General features: G+C 39.6%; 1 pseudogene; it reads left to right on the forward strand.

Moving 5' to 3' along the window:
* Window positions 1-5,861: 5,861 nt before the first annotated feature.
* On the forward strand, window positions 5,862-5,931 carry LOC141420958 (U4 spliceosomal RNA; annotated as a pseudogene).
* Window positions 5,932-8,157: the final 2,226 nt, after the last annotated feature.

The raw sequence follows: 8,157 nt of genomic DNA on the forward strand, positions 1-8,157 counted from the left end.
AAAACAAAACAAAAAAGAAATTTAAAACCTATCTCATTTCATCAACTTATGTGATTCAATGAAAAATGGATGTACAGAACTGGAAAGCATGAAGAGACAAACCTAGGGGTGGAAGAGGTGACGCAATGCATTACCAAGTGCAACTCTATGAAGGTTTATATGAAAATCGTAGCACGTGGCTGGAAAACTCAGTTCTGTTTTGGAGTCTTGCGAGGGCTTGTTTCCTCAACCACAAAATCAGGGACTTGAACTCAGAAACCTCTAAATTTCTATGAATCTAAATGCTCTGAGAAAAGCAAGTGGAATTGTCTTGAGTTCAGAGCAGTGGCCTGGATGCTTTGGGAACTGACCTCTAAGATAACATGAGGAGATAGGAAATACAGGAAAATGATTTAAGTGGATTTAGATTAAAATGATTTAATTTAAAATTTGGTAGGTCCTGGAAGAAGTTTATTTGCATTTTTCAGGTTGCTGAAGGATTAATAATAAAGAGTTGGTTGCCCCATTCATCAGTGTTCTGGACTTAACAATCTTACTCACTTTTTTTTAAATGACACTGTGGGGAATGTACCTAGTCTTGCAATTCTCAAACAATAATTTTTCATCCCAAATACGTTTATGGGACTGGAGTTGTGGTCCAAGGGGTAGAGAGCCTGCTTTGCAAGCATGAATCCCTGAGTTGAAACCAGAGTCCTACCAAAAAAAAAATCTTCCTGACCCCAAATATGTTTATGTCAGTGACCAAGGGTTAAGAGTTCTATGTTTTCATAGAATTAGTTTTTATGCACGAAAGTAAAAGTCCTTAAAACAACCTCCTTTTTCTTCTACTGTGTTGAGTCAGACTTTCTCCTAAAACAGTTTTATCTTTTGTGTGTACTTATGGTATGCACATCTCTTTGTTCGAGAGAAAAAAAAAAAAGCAAAGTTCACATTCCCATGTGTTAATCCCCAACACGTATGGATTGGAGTGGGGTAGGGAATAAGCTGGCTAGGATAGTTGTCCCTAGTTCAGGGTGCTTTTCAGAATCAGCTAAGGAGCTTATTAAAAAGAGCCCTAACCTCAGAAATTCTAAACCTCTAAGGCTGGGGTGCTCTAAGAGAATTGGTATATGAATAGACATATACATGTATACACAAATGTGTGTGTGTATTTTTGCCAGTACTGGGGTTTGAACTCAGTGCTTCACACTTATTTGCTAGGCAGGCACACCTCCAGCCCTATGCATATAGTTTTAAAGCTCTTTAGGTAACCCTAATCCACTAATACTTTTTTTTTTTTTTGGTAGTGTTGGTGATTGAACCCAGGGCCTTAAGCATACATAGTAGGCAAGTACTCTATCATTTGGCTACATCCCCAGCCTGCTAGTTCTTATGAGAACCACTGCATTACAGTAGTGGTTGCTCAATTCTTGGATATTATGGACAAGGAAAAACATTTTTAATTGGAACAACTAACTTAAAATTACCATTTTTCTTAGTTTTTCTCCGGTAAAGCATTAAGACTCGTATCCTGTGTACCTGTAGTCCTAATTACTCAGAAAGCTAAGGCCAGAGGATCACTTGAGCCCACACTTCAGGGAAGCCTGGACAATACAACAAGACCCTTCAAAAAAAAAACTTTTAAAATTATAAACTAAGACACAACCATATTATAATAACCATTTCATTAAAGAAAGAGCAGTTAACAATTAAAAAAAGTAAGAATGATCATGATTTTGAAATTTAAAGTTTGGATGAAATGTAACATTTTGACACCTCCCTACATTGCCCTTGTTTTTCTCATTATAAATCAGAACAGGATGGTCCTGGTTTAACACAGGTGTTGGAATCTTTGCAGTAAGGGAAACAAATGTGAATCAGTTAAGTAAGTGCCTTGAAACAGCTGTTTCCTTCTACCCAGAGCACCTCTTCTCTGTTCAGTGTAGGACTTGGTTCAGGTGTCATCTGCTCATGGGAATTTTCTGCTCTTCCTCTCCTTGTTCTAGGTTGAGTTTTGAAAACTCCTTTGTGTTTCTCAGGACATTCTGTGAGCAACTCTATCACATTATTTGCAAACTAAATATTAATCATTTATTTTTACCATGAGTCCCTTTTTGTTTTTTAATTTATTTTTTGGTGGTGGTAGTACTGGTGTTTGAACTTAGGACCTTGCACTTGCTGGATAGGTACTGTACCTCTTGAGCCATTGTCCCCAGCTTTCTTGTTTGGTTGGTTTTTGCTTAATTTTTTCAGATCAGATCTCCCATTTTTGCCCGGGGCTGGCTTTGACCTTGATTTTCCTGCCTTAATTTAACTGGATGCCTATGCCACCCAGTAGTTGGAATTACAGATGCAGACCACCACATCTGTCTTGTTTGTTGAGATAGGGTCTTACTAACTTTTTTCCCAGGCTGGCCTCAAACCAAGATCCTCCAAATCTCTGCCTCCTGAGTAGGTGGGATTACAAGCGTGGGACACCATGCCTGGCCCATTGAATTCCTTGAAAAGAACTACCTCCCAATCTAGCATAGTAGTTGTGTTTAATAGGAATTCAAAAAATATTTCTGAACTGAGCACCTGTAATCCTACCTACTGAGGAGGATGGTGGTTAGAAGCCATCCTGGGCAAATAGTTCACAAGACCCTATCTCAAAAAACCCGTCACAAAAAAGGGCTGATGGAGTGGCTCAGGGTGTGAGCTCTGAATTCCAGCCCCAGTACCACACACACACACACACACACAAATATATATATATATATATATATATATATATATATATATATATATATATACTTATATTTCTGGGCTGGAAGTATAACTGGGTACCATCATGGGCTTAGCAGGTATAAGGCCCTGGGTTCCATCCTCAGCACCAAAAAAAAAAAAAGTGTTGAATGAATGTATAACTGAATCAGCTTTACAGTCTGGCAGAGAGGAGAAAACTTGAGCCTGCATAGGTATAGCATGAGGTGAAAAGTCACAAATGGCCTAAGAGGAAAACTGAAGTTTTTCAGGTATGGGGGGCGGGGGAAAGAAAGTTGATTTCTTTAGTGCTGAGGTTCTCAGGCAAGGATCAGAAAAGAGATGAGACTCCCTTGTAGCTACCCAGCAGGGAGAGGCTCCGTTAGGAGCTCAGCCTCAGTTGTGCTGTGACCTCCACTGACCACCAAGGCTGGGAGGAGAACTCAGGGAAACCCCAGAAGATGGGAAATGGCACAGATAAGGATTGCCAGTGTATGGTTTCCTACAGAACCACTTGCTTAGGCGCATTTCTCTGAATTGGTGTGTGGAGAGCTAGAGCAATTCCAGGAGCCTCACCTTGCTTCTCTGGAAAGCAACAAAGTCTCCCTCAGAAACCGGTAAGACCAAGGCTGCTGGGACAAAAAGATGTAATTCCTGCTGGAGATGGAGGTATAGCCTGCAGTGTCAGACAGCATCCCCAGGAAAAACTCTGGTCAATCTCAAGTACTGCCCCAAAAAGAAAGAAACAAACAAAACAAAAAGCAAACAGAGGAAAATGGCAAGGACCTTACTCTCCTTTCATGGTAGAAATGATTTACAGAAAAGAAGGTTGGTATATGCAGATATTCCTGATTTACAGAGTTTTATTGGAGTAAAATCTAGCAAGGCCATTGGGGTGCTTAGGAGACAAATACAATTTTATGTGGAACTGGCATTAATTTGGAGATTTTTTTGGACTCTTGCCATGTAAGCGTCTTAAATTCCAGCAGTGGCTCCAGGTCCAGGATTTTAAAAAGTGACAGTGATCAGACACATCTTGTATGTTCCCACTGGTAAAGTAAGAGGAAACAAATGAGACCTTTTGTAATCCCTAAGGAACCCCGGAAATCCTTCTGTGTAATTGAGATTTTCTCTCTTACTTCCTAGGTTGGTGTTTGAAACTGCTTATTTCTGTTTACCAATGAGACCTTGGTTCTTCTTCCTGTGTTCTAGAATATGTATGCCAAAATGAAAGTCTACTGATGAACGTGAGATTTGGAGTCAGGAATGTATATGTGACTGTGGAGAGAGTTGTGGGAACCTAAACAATGTATTTATTGTGAGAGGGTATGGATTTTAGAATTGAGATGAAGGACCTAGTTCTTGAGTGAGTCAGGAAATGACAGCATTTTTTACACTATTTTGAGCAATCACGTAATTCTGTGATACAGTTTTGTTTAAGTTGAAAGGGACCCATGTAAAACTGCTAGACATGAAAAGTGGAAGGAAAAAAATCCTTCAATTGTATTAAAAATAAGAAAAGGCAGCTGGGCACCAGTGGCTCACACCTATAATCCTTACTACCTAGGAGGCTGAGATCAGGAGGATTGCATTGTGAGAACAGACCGGGCTGTAGTTCCAGAGATTCCATCTCCAAAATAACCAGAGCAAAATGGACTGGAGGTGTGGCTGAAGTGGTAGACGTCTTTTTTGTGAGTGCAAACCCCAGTCCCACCAAAAAAAAAAAAAAAAAAAAAAAAAAGGGAAAAGGCTTCAGTTGAAGACACCAAATTAAAATGCCAGTGCAGAGAAGGAATTTTGTTCAACTTTTATTGAATAAAATAGTGCATACTGATTGTAAGAGAAAGAAAGAAGAGAAAAGAAAGAAGATGGTACCTCTGGGAACAGCTACAAGATGTGCATAAGCAGTGTCAGGAAAGAACAAAGAGAGTTTTTTAACACAGCTAAGATAGGATGGTTGGTGGGTTTCCCTAAAGAAGGCATAGATAAGAACATAATTAGAGTTGACCTTTAGGCAAGAATGAAAGTGATAGCTATGAAGAATGAAGGAGAGCCTGGAGGCAGGGAGGTGTCTACTGGGATCCTGGGGAAAGTGTAAATATGGGCAGATCTGAGAGACATGCAGTCAGACTGGAAAGGAAACAAGTCCAAAGGTGAAATCTATCATCTCCAGCAGTCACTTGCCTGGGGAGCCAGTGGAAAGGAGGGAGGAGAATAAAAAGAACCTCAAATGTCTAAACCTGGTGCCCAAGAGAATGGAGATGAGGATGTCATTTGTAGTCATAGGTAAAATGAAGACTTTGGAGATGAGAGAAAAGTAGAGATATGATATTCCACCCATATCTCCAGTGTGACATGCTTGGGAATTACTTGGGAAAAGGTGTGAGAAAGACTGGGATCAAGATTAGAATGGGGGAGTTACCTACCCAAAGGTTGTTAGTTAAATCCATAAGATAACCAGTATGGACTGTAAGAAGAAAGGTAGAAAGAATCCAGAAGGCTGTGCTATGTTTCTATTTAATCAATATATATATATATTTAGTACTGGGGCTTGAACTCAGGGCCTTTACCTTGAGCCACTCCACCAGCCCTATTTTTGTGAAGGGTTTTTCGAGATAGGGTCTCACAGAACTATTTGCCCAGCTGGCTTCAAACCTTGATCCTCCTGATCTCTGCCTTCTGAGTAGCTAGGAGTACAGGCGTGAGCCTCTGCTGCCCGGCTTATTTAATCAATATTTATCACATTTATATTATGAATCTGTTTAATCAATATTTATTTCTAGAGTCAAAAACTAGAAAAAGCCAAGTAGTACAAGGACTAAGAAAGGATCACTGAACTTGGAAACCATGGAACTTGGTCATTAGTCATTTCTTCCTAAGAATAAAAACCACTTGTAGGGAATGAAGGTTTAAGTGGTTCTTCAGCGAGCAGACCTAACAAATACCATCATCTCTTCCAAGATGCTACCTGTTCTGGTTATGATTCATCAGAAAATAGTCTATTAAGTCCCTCAACAAACACACAAAAGTGTATCAATGGTTTGCTATTCTTTTTGCTTCTATTTTGACATGACTTTGTGATATTCTGTAGGATCACACTTCTAATAATAAACAGAAGCCACTATAAAAATGTGACTCATAGCTTTGCACAGTGACACAATCACAGCCAATGAGGTTTCTCTGAGGTGTGATAATTGCTAATTAAAAATGCGACTCAGGAGTTAGAAAGTTATCTAGCTGTCCCATCTTCCTCTCCTGCTTAGAAGGCTTCTGTCTCTGAGGCTGAGCAGGTGTAATCACTTCTCAGGGAAGTGCTTAAACAGAACAGGTTTAATTTTCCATGAGTCATACTTTACCACATGAATAGATAATTAAGATTTAAAGATTTTAATTCACAAAGCTTATCTTCTAACTCCTGCTGAACTAAAACAAGGATTTATCAAGCAAGTAGACAGAAATATCAATGCATAGCCCCCAAAATTGAAGGCCCTAGAGTATGCATGTAAATATTGTTTGTTTTCAAAGATAATATTGCTTGAACTGATTAGAATCTAGGTATAATCTAGGTATGTAGGGATGTTTGAAGTCATATACTCAAAAACAAAACCCTTTTACACACACTATGCATATACTGGTAAAGTGTTTCCAGGCCTGAAGCAAACAGGTTTTGTAAGGACAATTGTGAGTGAGAATGCAGGGGTCCCTGGGGCCACGGAAGAGACTGGGACAGAAGAGTGGCCCTGGACTTAACTCCCAGTAATTCTGCAGAAAACTGCTGCTGGCTGCAAACAAATGTGTGAGCCCACCCAGTTGGCTTCCTTCCTCCACTGCTCTTCCTAAATTTTATTTGAAAGAAGCCATTCCATTTCTTCTGCTTTCGTTACCTTCCTGATGTGCTTATTTCTCAGGTGTCTGTAGTAATGCCTCATTTTTTCAGTGCTCTTGCTTGGTCTTTCTTGGAATGATTTCTTCTGCCTTCAGTGCAGGAAATACGAAGTGATAATTAAAATCCACAGTCCCAGGAACTGCCTATATGTTCTTATTATTGGTGATTTCTATGTTACAGATGGTTTTCAGAAAAGCTGATGTGAAATAACTCAATTGTTTGATACCCCAACTCAAACAGTTTGAAGGTATTTGGGTCATTTTTTCTACTCTGTGCAGAAGGCCTTTCTATGTTATCCACAATGGAACTGGATTTGGTGACATATACCTATAGTTCCAACTACTGGGGAGGCTGAGAAAGGAGAATCACTTGAACCCAAAAGTCTGAGACTGTCCTGGGCAACACAGAGAGACATCTCATATATATGTATGTATATGAATTATGGTTATATATAACTATGTATAAATATATATTATATATTATCTCAGTTATATATATTAACTATATATAATATATATTAAAGCTACAATATCCATAATGGAAGGATGGAGAAACTCACAGCTCCATTGGCTGGAAATATTGTCTTTCTATTGAGCAAATCTCTGTCACATATCTCAGTCTTTTCTTTCCTGTAAATATACTCACGTCTTTGACCATTTGCTTGTGATATTATTTCCAGATGTGCAGATCATCCTTTTATCTCCATATACTTTCCAACTTACTAAAATCCAGAACCCAAAACTGAGCACAAAGTCACCTATACTAGCATTGACGTGGAAGCAGCATGTCCCTGCATGAGACAACAGGAGAGAAAAAGGAATCCTGAGGGACAAAAATGTCATTTATTTTGATGGCTGTAGGAAACCACTAAATGACAGGCAGATGTCCATTTTAGAAAGATTAGGGGACAGATTAAAGATGGGCCAGAGCAGGGGAGATTGAACAATCTAGGAAAAACCACATACAAGCCTGAACCAGGCCAGAGAAAGTAGTCATGTGAGTGGCAAGAGGGTTACAAACTGCCCTGCTCCATGTCTTGAAGGATGCAAAAGAAATGTGAGGGCTGGGGGTGTAGCTCAGGGGTACAGCCCTCTCAGAAGGCAGAGTGGGAGGGCAGATAACACCATGAACTTCAGAGTCAGCCCAGTTCAGGGCTTAGATCCTGGCTATGTCATTTCTGGATGTGTGCCCTTAGGTACTCTGTCTTCATCAAAGGTCACTATTCTCTTTGTAAAATAGGGCAATACCACCTTTCAGCAAGGTCTAATAAAGGCTAAGTATAGTAATGGAGAAAGTGCTTACGTGTTTAGCTCAGCACATAGTCAAGTGCTCAGCACAGGACAGTCGGCAGTTGTGATTGGCTGGTTGAGTTGGTGGAGCAGGTTTGGGGGAAGGGATAACAGTATTACAGTAATAGTTCATATTTGTATAGTGCTTCTCAGTTTTAAAATTTCTTTCATATCCATTATCTCATTTCATAAGAACCCTGTAAGGATCACTTATTTCACTTCCAGGACTCATTTTAGGAAAATAATCCAAAATGAGAATAA

The sequence above is a fragment of the Castor canadensis genome, chromosome 2 (assembly GCF_047511655.1).
Source record: "Castor canadensis chromosome 2, mCasCan1.hap1v2, whole genome shotgun sequence".
NCBI lineage: Eukaryota > Metazoa > Chordata > Mammalia > Rodentia > Castoridae > Castor > Castor canadensis.